This window comes from Manacus candei, unplaced genomic scaffold (genome assembly GCF_025592945.1).
Source record: "Manacus candei isolate 608988 ecotype Guabito, Panama unplaced genomic scaffold, ASM2559294v1 h1tg000151l, whole genome shotgun sequence".
Classification (NCBI taxonomy): Eukaryota; Metazoa; Chordata; class Aves; order Passeriformes; family Pipridae; genus Manacus; species Manacus candei.
In genome coordinates this window covers 48,779-72,522 of record NW_026138199.1, presented here as the reverse complement: position 1 = coordinate 72,522, position 23,744 = coordinate 48,779, and the positions used below count along the sequence as shown (strand labels likewise).

Sequence of the window (23,744 nt, the reverse complement as noted above, 5' to 3'; positions counted from 1 at the left end):
AGGGGATATGATGTCATAGGGTAGGATGTGATGTCAAATGGAACTGTGAAGTCAGAGGAGGATGTGATGTCACCGGAGAGCTGTGATGTCACAGAGGAGGATGTGATGTCACAGAGGGGCTGTGATGTAATAGGGGAGCTGTGATGTCATAGGAGACCTGTGATTTCACAGAAGAGGATGTGATGTCACAGAGGAGGATGTGCTGTTACAGAGGAGGATGTGATGTCATAGGGGAGCTGTGATGTCATAGAAGAGCGGTGATGTCACAGAGGAGGATGTGATGTCGCAGAGGAGGATGTGATGCCACAGGAGATCTGTGATGTCACAGAGGAGGATGTGATGTCACAGAGGTAGATGTGATGTCACAGGGGAGAATGTGATGTCACAGGAGATCTGTGATGTCACAGAGGATGATTTGATGTCATAAGAGACATGCGAAGTCACAGAGGGGATATGATGTCAGAGAGGAGGATGTGATGTCAAAGGGAACTGTGAAGTCACAGAGGAGGATGTGATGTCGCAGAGGAGGGTGTGATGTTATAGGAGATCTGTGATGTCATAGAAGAGCTCTGACGTGACAGGGAGGATGTGATGTCACAGAGGAGGATGTGATGTCACAGAGGAGGATGTGATGTCCTAGGGTTCAAGTGATGTCACAGACGAGGATGTGATGCCACAGAGGAGGATGTGATGTCACAGAGGAGGATGTGTTGTCACAGGAGAGCTGTGATGTCACAGAGGAGGATGTGATGTCCCAGAGGGGCTGTGATGTAATAGGGGAGCTGTGATGTCATAGGAGACCTGTGATTTCACAGAAGAGGATGTGATGTCACAGAGGAGGATGTGCTGTCACAGAGGAGGATGTGATGTCATAGGGGAGCTGTGATGTCATAGAAGAGCGGTGATGTCACAGAGGAGGATGTGATGTCGCAGAGGAGGATGTGATGTCACAGGAGAGTTGTTATGTCACAGAGGAGGATGTGATGTCACAGAGGTAGATGTGATGTCACAGGGGAGAATGTGATGTCACAGGAGATCTGTGATGTCACAGAGGATGATTTGATGTCATAAGAGACATGCGAATTCACAGAGGGGATATGATGTCACAGAGGTGGATGTGGTTGCGATGTCATAGAGGTGGATGTGATGTCGTAGAAGACGTGCGATGTCACAGAGGGGATGTGATTACACAGCGGAGGATGCGATGTCACAGGTAGGATATGGTGTAATAGGAGACATGTGATGACACAGAGGAGGATGTGACGTCACTGGGAGTTTTGATATCACAGGGGAGGATGTGATGTTACAGAGGAGGATGTGATGTCACATGGGAGCTGTGAAGTAACGGGGAAGATGTGATGCCACAGATGAGGATATGATGTCCCAGGTCGCTGTGAAGTCACAGGGTGGGATGAGATGTCACAGAGGAGGATGCAAGCTCACAGAGGAGAATCTGATGTCATCGGAGACCTGTGAATGTCACAGAGGAGGATGTGATATCACAGAGGAGGATGTGATGTTGCAGTAAGCATGTGATCTCACCGGGCGGGATGTGATGTCACAGAGGAGGATGTGATGTCATAGGGGAGCTGTGATGTCATAGGAGAGCTGTGATGTCAGAGAGGAGGATGTGATGTCGCAGAGGAGGATGTGATGTCATAGGGGAGCTGTGATGTCACAGAGGAGGATGTGATGTCACAGGAAACATGCAATGTCCCAGAGGAGAATGTGATGTCCCACAGGAAGATTAAATGTCAGAGAGGAGGCTATGATGTCACAGGGGAACTGTGATTACATAGGTGAGCTGTGATGTCACGAAGGAGGATGTGATGTCATAGGAGAGACGTGATGTCTCATGGAGGATGTGATGTCACAGAGGATGATTTGATGTCATAAGAGACATGCGATGTCACAGAGGGGAAATGATGTCACAGAGGAGGATATGATGTCAAAGGGAACTGTTAAGTCACAGTTGAGGATGTGATGTCACAGAGGAGGATGTGATGTCGCAGTAAGCATGTGATGTCACAGAGGAGGATGTGATGTCACAGAGGAGGATGTGATGTCACAGGAGAACTGTTATGTCACAGTGGAGGATGTGATGTCACAGAGGAGGATGTGATGTCACAGAGGAGGATGTGATGTCACAGGAGAGCTGTGATGTCACAGAGGCGGATGTGATGTCACAGGTTGCTGTGATGTCACAGGGCGGGATGTGATGTCACAGAGGAGGATGCAAGCTCACAGAGGAGAATGTGATGTCATAGGAGACCTGTGATGTCACAGAGGAGGATGTGAATTCACAGAGGAGGATGTGATGTCGCCGTAAGCATGTGATGTCACCGATGAGGATGTGATGTCATAGGGGAGCTGTGATGTCACAGAGGAGGATGTGATGACACATAGGAGGATGCGATGTCACGGAGGTGCTGTAATGCCACAGGGGAGAATGTGATGTCACAGGAGATCAGTGATGTCACAGAGGAGGATGTGATGTCACAGGAAACATGCAATGTCCCAGAGGAGAATGTGATGTCCCAGAGGAAGATTAAATGTCGGAGAGGAGGCGATGATGTCACAGGGGAACTGTGATTACATAGGTGAGCTGTGATGTCACGAAGGAGGATGTGATTTCATTGGAGAGATGCGGGGTCGCAGGGGGAATGTGATGTCACCGCGGAGGATGTGATGCCACGGGAGAGCTGTTATGTCACAGAGGAGGATGTGATGTCACAGGAAACATGCAATGTCCCAGAGGAGAATGTGATGTCCCAGAGGAAGATTAAATGACAGAGAGGAGGCAATGATGTCTCAGGGGAACTGTGATTACATAGGTGAGCGGTGATGTCACGAAGGAGGATGTGATGTCATAGGAGAGACGCGATGTCTCATGGAGGATGTGATGTCACAGAGGAGGTTGTGATGTCACAGAGGATGATTTGATGTCATAAGAGACATGCGATGTCACAGAGGGGAAATGATGTCACAGAGGAGGATATGCTGTCAAAGGGAACTGTGAAGTCACAGTTGAGGATGTGATGTCACAGAGGAGGATGTGATGTCATAGGGGAGCTGTGATGTCATAGGAGAACTGTGATGTCACGGAGGAGGATGTGATGTCACAGAGGAGGATGTGATGTCACAGAGGAGGATGTGATGTCACAGGACAGCTGTGATGTCACAGAGGAGGATGTGATGTCACAGAGGGGCTGTGATGTAATAGGGGAGCTGTGATGTCATAGGAGACCTGTGATTTCACAGAAGAGGATGTGATGTCACAGAGGAGGATGTGCTGTCACAGAGGAGGATGTGATGTCATAGGGGAGCTGTGATGTCATAGAAGAGCGGTGATGTCACAGAGGAGGATGTGATGTCGCAGAGGAGAATGTGATGTCACAGGAGGTCTGTGATGTCACAGAGGAGGATGTGATGTCACAGAGGTAGATGTGATGTCACAGGGGAAAATGTGATGTCACAGGAGATCTGTGATGTCACAGAGGATGATTTGATGTCATAAGAGACATGCAAATTCACAGAGGGGATATGATGTCAGAGAGGAGGATGTGATGTCAAAGGGAACTGTGAAGTCACAGAGGAGGATGTGATGTCGCAGAGGAGGGTGTGATGTTATAGGAGATCTGTGATGTCATAGAAGAGCTCTGACGTGACAGGGAGGATGTGATGTCACAGAGGAGGATGTGATGTCACAGAGGAGGATGTGATGTCACAGAGGAGGATGTGATGTCCTAGGGTTCAAGTGATGTCACAGACGAGGATGTGATGCCACAGAGGAGGTTGTGATGTCACAGAGGAGGATGTGATGTCACAGGAGAGCTGTGATGTCACAGAGGAGGATGTGATGTCCCAGAGGGGCTGTGATGTAATAGGGGAGCTGTGATGTCATAGGAGACCTGTGATTTCACAGAAGAGGATGTGATGTCACAGAGGAGGATGTGCTGTCACAGAGGAGGATGTGATGTCATAGGGGAGCTGTGATGTCATAGAAGAGCGGTGATGTCACAGAGGAGGATGTGATGTCGCAGAGGAGGATGTGATGTCACAGGAGAGTTGTTATGTCACAGAGGAGGATGTGATGTCACAGAGGTAGATGTGATGTCACAGGGGAGAATGTGATGTCCCAGGAGATCTGTGATGTCACAGAGGATGATTTGATGTCATAAGAGACATGCGAATTCACAGAGGGGATATGATATCACAGAGGAGGATGTGATGTCAAAGGGAACTGTGAAGTCACAGAGGAGGATGTGATGTCGCAGAGGAGGGTGTGATGTCATAGGAGATCTGTGATGCCATAGAAGAGCTCTGACGTCACAGGGAGGATGTGATGTCACAGAGGAGGATGTGATGTCATAGGGGAGCTGTGATGTCACAGGAGAGCTGTGATGTCACAGAGGGGGATGTGATGTCACAGAGGGTCTGTTATGTCACAGGGGAGAATGTGACATCACAGGAGATCTGTGATGACAGAGGATGATTTGATGTCAAAAGAGACTTGCGATGTCACAGAGGGGATATGATGTCATAGGGTAGGATGTGATGTCAAAGGGAACTGTGAAGTCAGAGGGGGATGTGATGTCACAGAGGAGGATGTGATGTCACAGAGGAGGATGTGATGTCCTAGGGTTCAAGTGATGTCACAGACGAGGATGTGATGCCACAGAGGAGGATGTGATGTCACAGAGGGGCTGTGATGTAATAGGGGAGCTGTGATGTCATAGGAGACCAGTGATTTCACAGAAGAGGATGTGATGTCACAGAGGAGGATGTGCTGTCACAGAGGAGGATGTGATGTCATAGGGGAGCTGTGATGTCATAGGAGACCTGTGATTTCACAGAAGAGGATGTGATGTCACAGAGGAGGATGTGATATCACAGAAAAGGATGTGATGTTGTAGTAAGCATGTGATATCACCGGGCGGGATGTGATGTCACAGAGGAGGATGTGATGTCATTGGGTAGCTGTGATGTCACAGAGGAGGATGTGATGTCACAGGAAACATGCAATGTCCCAGAGGAGAATGTGATGTCCCAGAGGAATATTAAATGTCAGAGAGGAGGCTATGATCTCACAGGGGAACTGTGATTACATAGGTGAGCTCTGATGTCACGAAGGAGGATGTGATGTCATAGGAGAGACACGATGTCACAGAGGGGAAATGATGTCACAGAGGAGGATATGATGTCAAAGGGAACTGTGAAGTCACAGTTGAGGATGTGATGTCGCAGAGGATGATGTGATGTCGCAGTAAGCATGTGATGTCAGAGAGGAGGATGTGATGTCACAGAGGAGGATGTGATGTCACAGGAGAACTGTTATGTCACAGTGGAGGATGTGATGTCACAGAGGAGGATGTGATGTCACAGAGGAGGATGTGATGTCACAGGAGAGCTGTGATGTCACAGAGGCGGATGTGATGTCACAGGTTGCTGTGATGTCACAGGGCGGGATGTGATGTCACAGAGGAGGATGTGAATTCACAGAGGAGGATGTGATGTCGCAGTAAGCATGTGATGTCACCGATGAGGATGTGATGTCATAGGGGAGCTGTGATGTCACAGAGGAGGATGTGATGACACATAGGAGGATGCGATGTCACGGAGGTGCTGTAATGCCACAGGGGAGAATGTGATGTCACAGGAGATCAGTGATGTCACAGAGGAGGATGTGATGTCACAGGAAACATGCAATGTCCCAGAGGAGAATGTGATGTCCCAGAGGAAGATTAAATGTCGGAGAGGAGGCGATGATGTCACAGGGGAACTGTGATTACATAGGTGAGCTGTGATGTCACGAAGGAGGATGTGATTTCATTGGAGAGATGCGGGGTCGCAGGGGGAATGTGATGTCACCGCGGAGGATGTGATGCCACGGGAGAGCTGTTATGTCACAGAGGAGGATGTGATGTCACAGGAAACATGCAATGTCCAGAGGAGAATGTGATGTCCCACAGGAAGATTAAATGACAGAGAGGAGGCTATGATGTCTCAGGGGAACTGTGATTACATAGGTGAGCGGTGATGTCACGAAGGAGGATGTGATGTCATAGGAGAGACGCGATATCTCATGGAGGATGTGATGTCACAGAGGAGGTTGTGATGTCACAGAGGATGATTTGATGTCATAAGAGACATGCGATGTCACAGAGGGGAAATGATGTCACAGAGGAGGATATGCTGTCAAAGGGAACTGTGAAGTCACAGTTGAGGATGTGATGTCGCAGAGGAGGATGTGATGTCACAGGAGAACTGTTATGTCACAGTGGAGGATGTGATGTCACAGAGGAGGATGTGATGTCACAGAGGTGGATGTGATGTCACAGGTCGCTGTGATGTCACAGGGCGGGATGTGATGTCACAGAGGAGGATTCAAGCTCACAGAGGAGAATCTGATGTCATAGGAGACCTGTGATGTCACAGAGGAGGATGTGAATTCACAGAGGAGGATGTGATGTCACAGTAAGCATGTGATGTCACCGATGAGGATGTGATGTCATTGGGGAACTGTGATGTCACAGAGGAGGATGTGATGTCACAGGAAACATGCAATGTCCCAGAGGAGAATGTGATGTCCCAGGGGAAGATTAAATGTCAGAGAGGGGGCTATGATGTCACAGGGGAACTGTGATTACATAGGTGAGCTGTGATGTCACGAAGGAGGATGTGATTTCATTGGAGAGTTGCGGGGTCGCAGGGGGAATGTGATGTCACCGCGGAGGATGTGATGCCACGGGAGAGCTGTTATGTCACAGAGGAGGATGTGATGTCACAGAGGTAGATGTGATGTCACAGGGGAGAATGTGATGTCCCAGGAGATCTGTGATGTCACAGAGGATGATTTGATGTCATAAGAGACATGCGAAGTCACAGAGGGGATATGATGTCACAGAGGAGGATGTGATGTCAAAGGGAACTGTGAAGTCACAGAGGAGGATGTGATGTCGCAGAGGAGGGTGTGATGTTATAGGAGATCTGTGATGTCATAGAAGAGCTCTGACGTGACAGGGAGGATGTGATGTCACAGAGGAGGATGTGATGTCATAGGGGAACTGTGATGTCACAGAGGAGGATGTGATGTCTCAGAGGAGGATGTGATGTCACAGGAGATCTGTGATGACAGAGGATGATTTGATGTCATAAGAGACTTGCGATGTCACAGAGGGTATATGATATCATAGGGTAGGATGTGATGTCAAAGGGAACTGTGAGGTCACAGAGGGTGATGTGATGTCACAGAGGAGGATGTGATGTCACAGAGGAGGATGTGATGTCCTAGGGTACAAGTGATGACACAGGGGAAGATGTGATATCACAGGAAGCATGTGATGTCACAAGAAGGATTTCATGTCACTGGGGAGCTGTGATATCACAGAGAAGGATGTGATGTCACAGAGGAGGAATTGATTTCCTAGGAGACATCCGATGTCACAGAGGAGGATGTGATGTCACGTGGAGCTGTGATGTCACAGTTGAGGATGTGATGTAGCAGAGTGCAATGTGATGTCACTGAGGAGGATGTGATGTCACAGGAGATCTGTGATGTCACAGAGGAGGATGTGCTGTCATAAGAGACATGCGATGTCACAGAGGGGAAAGTGATGTCACAGAGGACGATGTGATGTCAGAGAGGAGAATGTGATGTCGTAGGAAGCATGTGGTATCAGGAAAGATGTGATGTCATAGGCGAGCTCCGATGTCACAGAGGAGAATGTGATGCCGTGGGGAGTATGTGATGGCACAGAGGAGGATGTGATGTCACAGGAGATCTGTGATGTCACAGAGGAGGATGTGCTGTCACAGGAAACATGCAATGTCCCAGAGGAGAATGTGATGTCCCAGAGGAAGATTAAATGTCAGAGAGGAGGCTATGATGTCACAGGGGAACTGTGATTTCATAGGTGAGCTGTGATGTCACAAAGGAAGATCTGATGTCATAGGAGTGACGTGATGTTGCAGGGGGGGATGCGATGCCCCGGGGAGCTGTGATGTCACAGAAGAGGATGTGATGTCACATGGAGCTGTCTTGTCCCAGAGGAGCATGTGATGTCACAGGGAGGATGTGATGTCACAGAGGAGGATAGGATGTCACAGAGGAGGATGTGATGCCATAGAAGAGTATGTGAAGTCACAAGAAGCATGTGATGTCACAGGAAGGATGTGATGTCACAGGAGAACTGTGATGTCATAGGAGAGCTGTTATGTCACAGAGGAGGATGTGATCTCACAGAGGAGGATGTGATGTCACAGAGGGGCTGTTATGTCACAGGGGAGAATGTGATGTCACAGGAGATCTGTGATATAACTGAGGAGGATGTGAAATCACAGAGGAGGATGTGATGTCACAGAGGTGGATGTGATGTCACAGAGGGACTGTCATGATACAGGGGAGAATGTGATGTCACAGGAGATCTGTGATGTCACAGAGGATGATTTGATGTCACAGAGGTAGATGTGATGTCACAGGGGAGAATGTGATGTCACAGGAGATCTGTGATGTCGCAGAGGATGATTTGATGTCATAAGAGACATGCGAAGTCACAGAGGGGATATGATGTCACAGAGGAGGATGTGATGTCAAAGGGAACTGTGAAGTCACAGAGGAGGATGTGATGTCACAGAGGAGGATGTTATGTCGCAGTAAGCATGTGATGTCACAGAGGAGGATGCGATGTCATAGGAGATCTGTGATGTCATAGAAGAGCTCTGACGTCACAGGGAGGATGTGATGTCACAGAGGAGGATGTGATGTCATAGGGGAGCTGTGATGTCATAGGAGAGCTGTGATATCACAGAGGAGGATGTGATGGCACAGAGGAGGATGTGATGTCACAGGAGATCTGTGATGTCACAGAGGAGGATGTGCTGTCACAGTGGGTCTGTTATGTCACAGGGGAGAATGTGACATCACAGGAGATCTGTGATGACAGAGGATGATTTGATGTCAAAAGAGACTTGCGATGTCACAGAGGGGATATGATGTCATAGGGTAGGATGTGATGTCAAAGGGAACTGTGAAGTCAGAGGGGGATGTGATGTCACAGAGGAGGATGTGATGTCACAGAGGAGGATGTGATGTCCTAGGGTTCAAGTGATGTCACAGACGAGGATGTGATGCCACAGAGGAGGATGCGATGTCACAGAGGAGGATGTGATGTCACAGGTGAGCTGTGATGTCACAGTGGAGGATGTGATGTCATAAGAGACATGCGAAGTCACAGAGGGGTTACGATGTCACAGAGGAGGATGTGATGTCAAAGGGAACTGTGAAGTCACACAGGAGGATGTGATGTCGCAGAGGAGGGTGTGATGTCGCAGTAAGCATGTGATGTCACAGAGGAGGATGCGATGTCATAGGACATCTGTGATGTCATAGAAGAGCTCTGACGTCACAGGGAGGATGTGATGTCACAGAGGAGGATGTGATGTCATAGGGGAGGTGTGATGTCATAAGAGAGCTGTGATATCACAGAGGAGGATGTGATGTCACAGAGGAGGATGTGATGTCACAGAGGGTCTGTTATGTCACAGGGGAGAATGTGACATCACAGGAGATCTGTGATGACAGAGGATGATTTGATGTCAAAAGAGACTTGCGATGTCACAGAGGGGATATGATGTCATAGGGTAGGATGTGATGTCAAAGGGAACTGTGAAGTCAGAGGGGGATGTGATGTCACAGAGGAGGATGTGATGTCACAGAGGAGGATGTGATGTCCTAGGGTTCAAGTGATGTCACAGAGGAGGATGTGATGTCACAGGAGATCTGTGATGTCAGAGAGGAGGATGTGCTGTCACAGGAAACATGCAATGTCCCAGAGGAGAATGTGATGTCCCAGAAAGAAGTTTAAATGTCAGAGAGGCGGCTATGATGTCACAGGGGAGCTGTGATTTCATAGGTAAACTGTGATGTCACGAAGGAGGAGGTTATGTCATTGGAGAGACGCTGGGTCGCAGGGGGAATGTGATGTCACCGCGGAGGATGTGATGCCACGTGAGAGCCGTTATGTCACAGAGGAGGATGTGATGTCACAGAGGTAGATGTGATGTCACAGGGGAGAATGTGATGTCCCAGGAGATCTGTGATGTCACAGAGGATGATTTGATGTCATAAGAGACAAGTGAATTCACAGAGGGGATATGATGTCACAGAGGAGGATGTGATGTCAAAGGGAACTGTGAAGTCACAGAGGAGGATTTGATGTCGCAGAGGAGGGTGTGATGTTATAGGTGATCTGTGATATCACTGAGGAGGATGCAAGCTCACAGAGGAGAATATGATGTCATAGGAGACCCGTGATGTCACAGAGGAGGATGTGAAATCACAGAGGAGGATGTGATGTCGCAGTAAGCATGTGATGTCACTGGGCGGGATGTGATGTCACAGAGGAGGATGTGATGTCATAGGGGAGCTGTGATGTCATAGGAGAACTGTGATGTCACAGAGGAGGATGTGATGTCACAGGGGAGAATGTGATGTCACAGGAGATCTGTGATGTCACAGAGGATGATTTGATGTCATAAGAGACATGCGATGTCACAGAGGGGATATGATGTCATCGAGTAGGATGTGATGTCAAAGGGAACTGTGAAGCCACAGAGTGGGATGTGATTTCACAGAGGAGGATGTGAATTCACAGAGGAGGATGTGATGTCGCAGTAAGCATGTGATGTCACCGATGAGGATGTGATGTCAGAGGGGAGCTGTGATGTCACAGAGGGGGATGTGATGTCACAGGAAACATGCAATGTCCCAGAGCAGAATGTGATGTCCCAGAGGAAGATTAAATGTCAGAGAGGAGGCTATGATCTCACAGGGGACCTGTGATTACATAGGTGAACCGTGATGTCACAGAGGAGGATGTGATTTCATTGGAGAGTTGCGAGTCGCAGGGGGAATGTGATGTCACCGCGGACGATGTGATGCCACGGGAGAGCTGTTATGTCACAGTGGAGGATGTGATGTCACAGAGGTAGATGTGATGTCACAGGGGAGAATGTGATGTCACAGGAGATCTGTGTTGTCACAGAGGACGATTTGATGTCATAAGAGACATGCGAAGTCACAGAGGGGATATGATGTCACAGAGGAGGATGTGATGTCAAAGGGAACTGTGAAGTCACAGAGGAGGATGTGATGTCGCAGAGGAGGGTGTGATGTCGCAGTAAGCATGTGATGTCACAGAGGAGGATGCGATGTCATAGGAGATCTGTGATGTCATAGAAGAACTCTGACGTGACAGGGAGGATGTGATGTCACAGAGGAGGATGTGATGTCATAGGGGAGCTGTGATGTCATAGGAGAGCTGTGATATCACAGAGGAGGATGTGATGTCCCAGAGGATGATGTGATGTCACAGGAGAGCTGTGATGTCACAGAGGAGGATGTGATGTCACAGAGGGTCTGTTATGTCACAGGGGAGAATGTGACATCACAGGAGATCTGTGATGACAGAGGATGATTTGATGTCAAAAGAGGAGGATGTGATGTCACAGAGGAGGATGTGATGTCATAGGGGAGCTGTGATGTCATAGGAGAGCTGTGATATCACAGAGGAGGATGTGATGGCACAGAGGAGGATGTGATGTCACAGGAGAGCTGTGATGTCACAGAGGGGATATGATGTCATAAGGTAGGATGTGATGTCAAAGGGAACTGTGAAGTCAGAGGGGGATGTGATGTCACAGAGGAGGATGTGATGTAACAGAGGAGGATGTGATGTCCTAGGGTTCAAGTGATATCACAGACGAGGATGTGATGCCACAGAGGAGGATGTGATGTCACAGAGGAGGATGTGATGTCACAGGAGAGCTGTGATGTCACAGAGGAGGATGTGATGTCACAGAGGGGCTGTTATGTCACAGGGGAGCTGTGATGTCATAGGAGACCTCTGATGTCATAGAGGAGGATGTGATGTCACAGAGGAGGATGCAAGCTCACAGAGGAGAATCTGATGTCATCGGAGACCTGTGAATGTCACAGAGGAGGATGTGATATCACAGAGGAGGATGTGATGTCGCAGTAAGCATGTGATCTCACCGGGCGGGATGTGATGTCACAGAGGAGGATGTGATGTCACGGAGGAGGATGTGATGTCACAGGAGAACTGTGATGTCACAGAGGCGGATGTGATGTCACAGGTTGCTGTAATGTCACAGGGCGGGATGTGATGTCACAGAGGAGGATGCAAGCTCACAGAGGAGAATGTGATGTCATAGGAGACCTGTGATATCACAGAGGAGGATGTGAATTCACAGAGGAGGATGTGATGTCGCAATAAGCATGTGATGTCACCGATGAGGATGTGATGTCATAGAGGAGCTGTGATGTCACAGAGGAGGATGTGATGTCACAGGAAACATGCAATGGCCAAGAGGAGAATGTGATGTCCCAGAGGAAGATTAAATGTCAGAGAGGAGGCTATGATGTCACAGGGGAACTGTGATTACATAGGTGAGCTGTGATGTCACGAAGGAGGATGTGATTTCATTGGAGAGTTGCAGGGTCGCAGGGGAATGTGATGTCACCGCGGAGGATGTGATGCCACAGGAGACCAGTGATGTCACAGAGGAGGATGTGTTCTCACAGAGGAGGATGCGATGTCACAGAGGAGGATGTGATCTCATAGGGGAGTTGTGATGTCATTGGAGAGCTGTGTTGTCACAAAGGAGGCTGAGATGTCACAAAGGAGGATGTGATGTCATAGGAGACATATGATGTCACAGAGGGGGATGTGATATCACAGATGTGGGTCTGCTTTCACAGGAAGCATGTGATGCCACAGAGGGGATGTGATGTCACAGAGGTGGATGTGGATGCGATGTCACAGAGGTGGATGTGATGTCATAGAAGACGTGCGATGTCACAGAGGGGATGTGATTACACAGCGGAGGATGCGATGTCACAGGGAGGATATGGTGTAATAGGAGACATGTGATGACACAGAGGAGGATGTGACGTCACTGGGAGTTTTGATGTCACAGGGGCGGATGTGATGTTACAGAGGAGGATGTGATGTCACATGGGAGCTGTGATGTAACGGGGAAGATGTGATGCCACAGATGAGGATATGATGTCCCAGGTTGCTGTGAAGTCACAGGGTGGGATGTGATGTCACAGAAGAGGATGCAAGCTCACAGAGGAGAATCTGATGTCATCGGAGACCTGTGAATGTCATAGAGGAGGATGTGATGTCACAGAGGAGGATGTGATGTCACAGAGGATGATTTGATGTCATAAGAGACATGCCATGTCACAGAGGGGAAATGATGTCACAGAGGAGGATATGATGTCAAAGGGAACAGTGAAGTCACAGTTGAGGATGTGATGTCGCAGAGGAGGATGTGATGTCGCAGCAAGCATGTGATGTCACAGAGGAGGATGTGATGTCACAGAGGAGGATGTGATGTCACAGGAGAACTGTTATGTCACAGTGGAGGATGTGATGTCACAGAGGAGGATGTGATGTCACAGAGGAGGATGTGATGTCACAGGAGAGTTGTGATGTCACAGAGGCGGATGTGATGTCACAGTTTACTGTGATGTCACAGGGCGGGATGTGATGTCACAGAGGAGGACTCACGCTCACAGAGGAGAATGTGATGTAATAGGAGGCCTGCGATTTCACAGAGGAGGATGTGAATTCACAGAGAAGGATGTGATGTCGCAGTAAGCATGTGATGTCACCGATGAGGATGTGATGTCAGAGGGGAACTGTGATGTCACAGGAAACATGCAATGTCCCAGAGCAGAATGTGATGTCCCAGAGGAAGATTAAATGTCAGAGAGGAGGCTATGATATCACAGGGGAACAGTGATTACATAGGTGAGCTGTGATGTCACGAACGAGGATGTGATTTCATTGGAGAGTTGCGAGTCGGAGAGGGAATGTGATGTCACCGCGGAGGATGTGATGCCACGGGAGAGCTGTGATATCACAGAGGAGGATGTGATGGCACAGAGGAGGATGTGATGTCACAGGAGAGCTGTGATGTCACAGAGGAGGATGTGATGTCACAGAGGGTCTGTTATGTCACAGGGGAGAATGTGACATCACAGGAGATCTGTGATGACAGAGGATGATTTGATATCAAAAGAGACTTGCGATGTCACAGAGGGGATATGATGTCATAGGGTAGGATGTGATGTCAAATGGAACTGTGAAGTCAGAGGAGGATGTGATGTCACCGGAGAGCTGTGATGTCACAGAGGAGGATGTGATGTCACAGAGGGGCTGTGATGTAATAGGGGAGCTGTGATGTCATAGGAGACCTGTGATTTCACAGAAGAGGATGTGATGTCACAGAGGAGGATGTGCTGTTACAGAGGAGGATGTGATGTCATAGGGGAGCTGTGATGTCATAGAAGAGCGGTGATGTCACAGAGGAGGATGTGATGTCGCAGAGGAGGATGTGATGCCACAGGAGATCTGTGATGTCACAGAGGAGGATGTGATGTCACAGAGGTAGATGTGATGTCACAGGGGAGAATGTGATGTCACAGGAGATCTGTGATGTCACAGAGGATGATTTGATGTCATAAGAGACATGCGAAGTCACAGAGGGGATATGATGTCAGAGAGGAGGATGTGATGTCAAAGGGAACTGTGAAGTCACAGAGGAGGATGTGATGTCGCAGAGGAGGGTGTGATGTTATAGGAGATCTGTGATGTCATAGAAGAGCTCTGACGTGACAGGGAGGATGTGATGTCACAGAGGAGGATGTGATGTCACAGAGGAGGATGTGATGTCCTAGGGTTCAAGTGATGTCACAGACGAGGATGTGATGCCACAGAGGAGGATGTGATGTCACAGAGGAGGATGTGATGTCACAGGAGAGCTGTGATGTCACAGAGGAGGATGTGATGTCCCAGAGGGGCTGTGATGTAATAGGGGAGCTGTGATGTCATAGGAGACCTGTGATTTCACAGAAGAGGATGTGATGTCACAGAGGAGGATGTGCTGTCACAGAGGAGGATGTGATGTCATAGGGGAGCTGTGATGTCATAGAAGAGCGGTGATGTCACAGAGGAGGATGTGATGTCACAGGAGAGTTGTTATGTCACAGAGGAGGATGTGATGTCACAGAGGTAGATGTGATGTCACAGGGGAGAATGTGATGTCACAGGAGATCTGTGATGTCACAGAGGATGATTTGATGTCATAAGAGACATGCGAATTCACAGAGGGGATATGATATCACAGAGGAGGATGTGATGTCAAAGGGAACTGTGAAGTCACACAGGAGGATGTGATGTCGCAGAGGAGGGTGTGATGTCATAGGAGATCTGTGATGCCATAGAAGAGCTCTGACGTCACAGGGAGGATGTGATGTCACAGAGGAGGATGTGATGTCATAGGGGAGCTGTGATGTCACAGGAGAGCTGTGATGTCACAGAGGGGGATGTGATGTCACAGAGGGTCTGTTATGTCACAGGGGAGAATGTGACATCACAGGAGATCTGTGATGACAGAGGATGATTTGATGTCAAAAGAGACTTGCGATGTCACAGAGGGGATATGATGTCATAGGGTAGGATGTGATGTCAAAGGGAACTGTGAAGTCAGAGGGGGATGTGATGTCACAGAGGAGGATGTGATGTCACAGAGGAGGATGTGATGTCCTAGGGTTCAAGTGATGTCACAGACGAGGATGTGATGCCACAGAGGAGGATGTGATGTCACAGAGGGGCTGTGATGTAATAGGGGAGCTGTGATGTCATAGGAGACCTGTGATTTCACAGAAGAGGATGTGATGTCACAGAGGAGGATGTGCTGTCACAGAGGAGGATGTGATGTCATAGGGGAGCTGTGATGTCATAGGAGACCTGTGATTTCACAGAAGAGGATGTGATGTCACAGAGGAGGATGTGATATCACAGAGGAGGATGTGATGTTGCAGTAAGCATGTGATATCACCGGGCGGGATGTGATGTCACAGAGGAGGATGTGATGTCATAGGGTAGCTGTGATGTCACAGAGGAGGATGTGATGTCACAGGAAACATGCAATGTCCCAGAGGAGAATGTGATGTCCCAGAGGAATATTAAATGTCAGAGAGGAGGCTATGATCTCACAGGGGAACTGTGATTACATAGGTGAGCTGTGATGTCACGAAGGAGGATGTGATGTCATAGGAGAGACACGAGGTCACAGAGGGGAAATGATGTCACAGAGGAGGATATGATGTCAAAGGGAACTGTGAAGTCACAGTTGAGGATGTGATGTCGCAGAGGAGGATGTGATGTCGCAGTAAGCATGTGATGTCAGAGAGGAGGATGTGATGTCACAGAGGAGGATGTGATGTCACAGGAGAACTGTTATGTCACAGTGGAGGATGTGATGTCACAGAGGAGGATGTGATGTCACAGAGGAGGATGTGATGTCACAGGAGAGCTGTGATGTCACAGAGGCGGATGTGATGTCACAGGTTGCTGTGATGTCACAGGGCGGGATGTGATGTCACAGAGGAGGATGTGAATTCACAGAGGAGGATGTGATGTCGCAGTAAGCATGTGATGTCACCGATGAGGATGTGATGTCATAGGGGAGCTGTGATGTCACAGAGGAGGATGTGATGACACATAGGAGGATGCGATGTCACGGAGGTGCTGTAATGCCACAGGGGAGAATGTGATGTCACAGGAGATCAGTGATGTCACAGAGGAGGATGTGATGTCACAGGAAACATGCAATGTCCCAGAGGAGAATGTGATGTCCCAGAGGAAGATTAAATGTCGGAGAGGAGGCGATGATGTCACAGGGGAACTGTGATTACATAGGTGAGCTGTGATGTCACGAAGGAGGATGTGATTTCATTGGAGAGACGCGATATCTCATGGAGGATGTGATGTCACAGAGGAGGTTGTGATGTCACAGAGGATGATTTGATGTCATAAGAGACATGCGATGTCACAGAGGGGAAATGATGTCACAGAGGAGGATATGCTGTCAAAGGGAACTGTGAAGTCACAGTTGAGGATGTGATGTCGCAGGGGAGGATGTGATGTCACAGGAGAACTGTTATGTCACAGTGGAGGATGTGATGTCACAGAGGAGGATGTGATGTCACAGAGGTGGATGTGATGTCACAGGTCGCTGTGATGTCACAGGGCGGGATGTGATGTCACAGAGGAGGATTCAAGCTCACAGAGGAGAATCTGATGTCATAGGAGACCTGTGATGTCACAGAGGAGGATGTGAATTCACAGAGGAGGATGTGATGTCACAGTAAGCATGTGATGTCACCGATGAGGATGTGATGTCATTGGGGAACTGTGATGTCACAGAGGAGGATGTGATGTCACAGGAAACATGCAATGTCCCAGAGGAGAATGTGATGTCCCAGGGGAAGATTAAATGTCAGAGAGGGGGCTATGATGTCACAGGGGAACTGTGATTACATAGGTGAGCTGTGATGTCACGAAGGAGGATGTGATTTCATTGGAGAGTTGCGGGGTCGCAGGGGGAATGTGATGTCACCGCGGAGGATGTGATGCCACGGGAGAGCTGTTATGTCACAGAGGAGGATGTGATGTCACAGAGGTAGATGTGATGTCACAGGGGAGAATGTGATGTCCCAGGAGATCTGTGATGTCACAGAGGATGATTTGATGTCATAAGAGACATGCGAAGTCACAGAGGGGATATGATGTCACAGAGGAGGATGTGATGTCAAAGGGAACTGTGAAGTCACAGAGGAGGATGTGATGTCGCAGAGGAGGGTGTGATGTTATAGGAGATCTGTGATGTCATAGAAGAGCTCTGACGTGACAGGGAGGATGTGATGTCACAGAGGAGGATGTGATGTCATAGGGGAACTGTGATGTCACAGAGGAGGATGTGATGTCTCAGAGGAGGATGTGATGTCACAGGAGATCTGTGATGACAGAGGATGATTTGATGTCATAAGAGACTTGCGATGTCACAGAGGGTATATGATATCATGGGGTAGGATGTGATGTCAAAGGGAACTGTGAGGTCACAGAGGGTGATGTGATGTCACAGAGGAGGATGTGATGTCACAGAGGAGGATGTGATGTCCTAGGGTACAAGTGATGACACAGGGGAAGATGTGATATCACAGGAAGCATGTGATGTCACAAGAAGGATTTCATGTCACTGGGGAGCTGTGATATCACAGAGAAGGATGTGATGTCACAGAGGAGGAATTGATTTCCTAGGAGACATCCGATGTCACAGAGGAGGATGTGATGTCACGTGGAGCTGTGATGTCACAGTTGAGGATGTGATGTAGCAGAGTGCAATGTGATGTCACTGAGGAGGATGTGATGTCACAGGAGATCTGTGATGTCACAGAGGAGGATGTGCTGTCATAAGAGACATGCGATGTCACAGAGGGGAAAGTGATGTCACAGAGGACGATGTGATGTCAGAGAGGAGAATGTGATGTCGTAGGAAGCATGTGGTATCAGGAAAGATGTGATGTCATAGGCGAGCTCCGATGTCACAGAGGAGAATGTGATGCCGTGGGGAGTATGTGATGGCACAGAGGAGGATGTGATGTCACAGGAGATCTGTGATGTCACAGAGGAGGATGTGCTGTCACAGGAAACATGCAATGTCCCAGAGGAGAATGTGATGTCCCAGAGGAAGATTAAATGTCAGAGAGGAGGCTATGATGTCACAGGGGAACTGTGATTTCATAGGTGAGCTGTGATGTCACAAAGGAAGATCTGATGTCATAGGAGTGACGTGATGTTGCAGGGGGGGATGCGATGCCCCGGGGAGCTGTGATGTCACAGAAGAGGATGTGATGTCACATGGAGCTGTCTTGTCCCAGAGGAGCATGTGATGTCACAGGGAGGATGTGATGTCACAGAGGAGGATAGGATGTCACAGAGGAGGATGTGATGCCATAGAAGAGTATGTGAAGTCACAAGAAGCATGTGATGTCACAGGAAGGATGTGATGTCACAGGAGAACTGTGATGTCATAGGAGAGCTGTTATGTCACAGAGGAGGATGTGATCTCACAGAGGAGGATGTGATGTCACAGAGGGGCTGTTATGTCACAGGGGAGAATGTGATGTCACAGGAGATCTGTGATATAACTGAGGAGGATGTGAAATCACAGAGGAGGATGTGATGTCACAGAGGGACTGTCATGATACAGGGGAGAATGTGATGTCACAGGAGATCTGTGATGTCACAGAGGATGATTTGATATCACAGAGGTAGATGTGATGTCACAGGGGAGAATGTGATGTCACAGGAGATCTGTGATGTCGCAGAGGATGATTTGATGTCATAAGAGACATGCGAAGTCACAGAGGGGATATGATGTCACAGAGGAGGATGTGATGTCAAAGGGAACTGTGAAGTCACAGAGGACGATGTGATGTCACAGAGGAGGATGTGATGTCGCAGTAAGCATGTGATGTCACCGATGAGGATGTGATGTCATTGGGGAACTGTGATGTCACAGAGGAGGATGTGATGTCACAGGAAACATGCAATGTCCCAGAGGAGAATGTGATGTCCCAGGGGAAGATTAAATGTCAGAGAGGAGGCGATGATGTCACAGGGGAACTGTGATTACATAGGTGAGCTGTGATGTCACGAAGGAGGATGTGATTTCATTGGAGAGTTGCGGGGTCGCAGGGGGAATGTGATGTCACCGCGGAGGATGTGATACCACGGGAGAGCTGTTATGTCACAGAGGAGGATGTGATGTCACAGAGGTAGATGTGATGTCACAGGGGAGAATGTGATGTCCCAGGAGATCTGTGATGTCACAGAGGATGATTTGATGTCATAAGAGACATGCGAAGTCACAGAGGGGATATGATGTCACAGAGGAGGATGTGATGTCAAAGGGAACTGTGAAGTCACAGAGGAGGATGTGATGTCGCAGAGGAGGGTGTGATGTCGCAGTAAGCATGTGATGTCACAGAGGAGGATGCGATGTCATAGGAGATCTGTGATGTCATAGGAGAGCTGTTCTATCACAGAGGAGGATGTGATGTCACAGAGGAGGATGTGATGTCACAGGAGAGCTGTGACGTCACAGAGGAGGATGTGATGTCACAGAGGGTCTGTTATGTCACAGGGGAGAATGTGACATCACAGGAGATCTGTGATGACAGAGGATGATTTGATGTCAAAAGAGGAGGATGTGATGTCACAGAGGAGGATGTGATGTCATAGGGGAGCTGTGATGTCATAGGAGAGCTGTGATATCACAGAGGAGAATGTGATGTCACAGAGGAGGATGTGATGTCCTAGGGTACAAGTGATGACACAGGGGAGGATGTGATGTCACAGGAAGCATGTGATGTCACAGAGGAGGATGCTTTGTCATAGGAGATCTGTGATGTCATAGAAGAGCTCTGACGTCACAGGGAGGATGTGATGTCACAGAGGAGGATGTGATGTCATAGGGGAGCTGTGATATCACAGAGGAGGATGTGATGTCACAGAGGAGGATGTGATGTCACAGGAGAGCTGTGATGTCACAGAGGAGGATGTGATGTCACAGAGGGTCTGTTATGTCACAGGGGAGAATGTGACATCACAGGAGATCTGTGATGACAGAGGATGATTTGATGTCAAAAGAGACTTGCGATGTCACAGAGGGGATATGATGTCATAGGGTAGGATGTGATGTCAAAGGGAACTGTGAAGTCAGAGGGGGATGTGATGTCACAGAGGAGGATGGCATGTAACAGAGGAGGATGTGCTGTCCTACGGTTCAAGCGATGTCACAGACGAGGATGTGATGCCACAGAGGAGGATGTGATGTCACAGAGGAGGATGTGATGTCCCAGGAGAGCTGTGATGTCACAGTGGAGGATGTGATGTTATAAGAGACATGTGAAGTCACAGAGGGGTTATGATGTCACAGAGGAGGATGTGATGTCAAAGGGAACTGTGAAGTCACAGAGGAGGATGTGATGTCGCAGAGGAGAGTGTGATGTCACAGTAAGCATGTGATGTCACAGAGGAGGATGCGATGTCATAGGAGATCTGTGATGTCATAGAAGAGGTCTGACGTCACAGGGAGGATGTGATGTCACAGAGGAGGATGTGATGTCATAGGGGAGGTGTGATGTCATAGGAGAGCTGTGATATCACAGAGGAGGATGTGATGTCACAGAGGAGGATGTGATGTCACAGGAGATCTGTGATGAGAGAGGATGATTTGATGTCATAAGAGACATGCGATGTCACAGAGGGGATATAATGTCATGGAGTAGGATGTGATGTCAAAGGGAACTGTGAAGCCACAGAGGGGGATGTGATGTCACAGAGGAGGATGTGATGGCACAGAGGAGCTGTTATGTCACAGAGGAGAATGTGATGTCACAGGAGATCTGTGATGTCACAGAGGAGGATGTGATGTCACAGGGATGATGTGATGTCACAGAGGATGATTTGATGTCATAAGACACATGCGATGTCACAGAGGGGAAATGATGTCACAGATGAGGATATGATGTCAAAGGGAACTGTGAAGTCACAGTTGAGGATGTGATGTCGCAGAGGAGGATGTGATGTCGCAGTAAGCATGTGATGTCAGAGAGGAGGATGTGATGTCACAGAGGAGGATGTGATGTCACAGGAGAACTGTTATGTCACAGTGGAGGATGTGATGTCACAGAGGAGGATGTGATGTCACAGAGGAGGATGTGATGTCACAGGAGAGCTGTGATGTCACAGAGGCGGATGTGATGTCACAGGTTGCTGTGATGTCACAGGGCGGGATGTGATGTCACAGAGGAGGATGCAAGCTCACAGAGGAGAATGTGATGTCATAGGAGACCTGTGATGTCACAGAGGAGGATGTGAATTCACAGAGGAGGATGTGATGTCGCAGTAAGCATGTGATGTCACCGATGAGGATGTGATGTCATAGGGGAGCTGTGATGTCACAGAGGAGGATGTGATGACACATAGGAGGATGCGATGTCACGGAGGTGCTGTAATGCCACAGGGGAGAATGTGATGTCACAGGAGATCAGTGATGTCACAGAGGAGGATGTGATGTCACGAAGGAGGATGTGATGTCATTGGAGAGATGCGGGGTCGCAGGGGGAATGTGATGTCTCCGCGGAGGATGTGATGCCACGGGAGAGCTGTTATGTCACAGAGGAGGATGTGATGTCACAGGAAACATGCAATGTCCCAGAGGAGAATGTGATGTCCCAGAGGAAGATTAAATGACAGAGAGGAGGCAATGATGTCTCAGGGGAACTGTGATTACATAGGTGAGCTGTGATGTCACGAAGGAGGATGTGATGTCATAGGAGAGACGCGATGTCTCATGGAGGATGTGATGTCACAGAGGAGGTTGTGATGTCACAGAGGATGATTTGATGTCATAAGAGACATGCGATGTCACAGAGGGGAAATGATGTCACAGAGGAGGATATGCTGTCAAAGGGAACTGTGAAGTCACAGTTGAGGATGTGATGTCACAGAGGAGGATGTGATGTCACAGGAGAACTGTTATGTCACAGTGGAGGATGTGATGTCACAGAGGAGGATGCGATGTCACAGAGGTGGATGTGATGTCACAGGTCGCTGTGATGTCACAGGGCGGGATGTGATGTCACAGAGGAGGATTCAAGCTCACAGAGGAGAATCTGATGTCATCGGAGACATGTGAATGTCACAGAGGAGGATGTGATATCACAGAGGAGGATGTGATGTTGCAGTAAGCATGTGATATCACCGGGCGGGATGTGATGTCACAGAGGAGGATGTGATGTCACAGGAGAGTTGTTATGTCACAGAGGAGGATGTGATGTCACAGAGGTAGATGTGATGTCGCAGGGGAGAATGTGATGTCACAGGAGATCTGTGATGTCACAGAGGATGATTTGATGTCATAAGAGACATGCGAATTCACGGAGGGGATATGATGTCACAGAGGTGGATGTGGTTGCGATGTCATAGAGGTGGATGTGATGTCGTAGAAGACGTGCGATGTCACAGAGGGGATGTGATTACACAGCGGAGGATGCGATGTCACAGGTAGGATATGGTGTAATAGGAGACATGTGATGACACAGAGGCGGATGTGACGTCACTGGGAGTTTTGATATCACAGGGGAGGATGTGATGTCACAGAGGAGGATGTGATGTCACATGGGAGCTGTGAAGTAACGGGGAAGATGTGATGCCACAGATGAGGATATGATGTCCCAGGTCGCTGTGAAGTCACAGGGCGGGATGAGATGTCACAGAGGAGGATGCAAGCTCACAGAGGAGAATCTGATGTCATCGGAGACATGTGAATGTCACAGAGGAGGATGTGATATCACAGAGGAGGATGTGATATTGCAGTAAGCATGTGATATCACCGGGCGGGATGTGATGTCACAGAGGAGGATGTGATGTCATAGGGGAGCTGTGATGTCATAGGAGAGCTGTGATGTCAGAGAGGAGGATGTGATGTCGCAGAGGAGGATGTGATGTCATAGGGGAGCTGTGATGTCACAGAGGAGGATGTGATGTCACAGGAAACATGCAATGTCCCAGAGGAGAATGTGATGTCCCAGAGGAAGATTAAATGTCAGAGAGGAGGCTATGATCTCACAGGGGAACTGTGATTACATAGGTGAGCTGTGATGTCACGAAGGAGGATGTGATGTCATAGGAGAGACGCGATGTCTCATGGAGGATGTGATGTCACAGAGGAGGATGTGATGTCACAGAGGATGATTTGATGTCATAAGAGACATGCCATGTCACAGAGGGGAAATG

The 23,744-nt window shown here is 48.8% G+C and overlaps 1 long non-coding RNA gene across 1 annotated transcript in view; it reads left to right on the top strand.

The window, feature by feature from the left end:
* The first annotated feature begins 3,703 nt into the window (after positions 1-3,703).
* The window catches only part of LOC127463183 (uncharacterized), a 55,327-nt gene continuing 35,286 nt past the window's right edge, over positions 3,704-23,744 (top strand). Inside the window, exon 1 of the long non-coding RNA XR_007900688.1 lies at positions 3,704-3,794. This is a non-coding gene — a long non-coding RNA (uncharacterized LOC127463183). The remainder of the gene's footprint in view (positions 3,795-23,744) is intronic.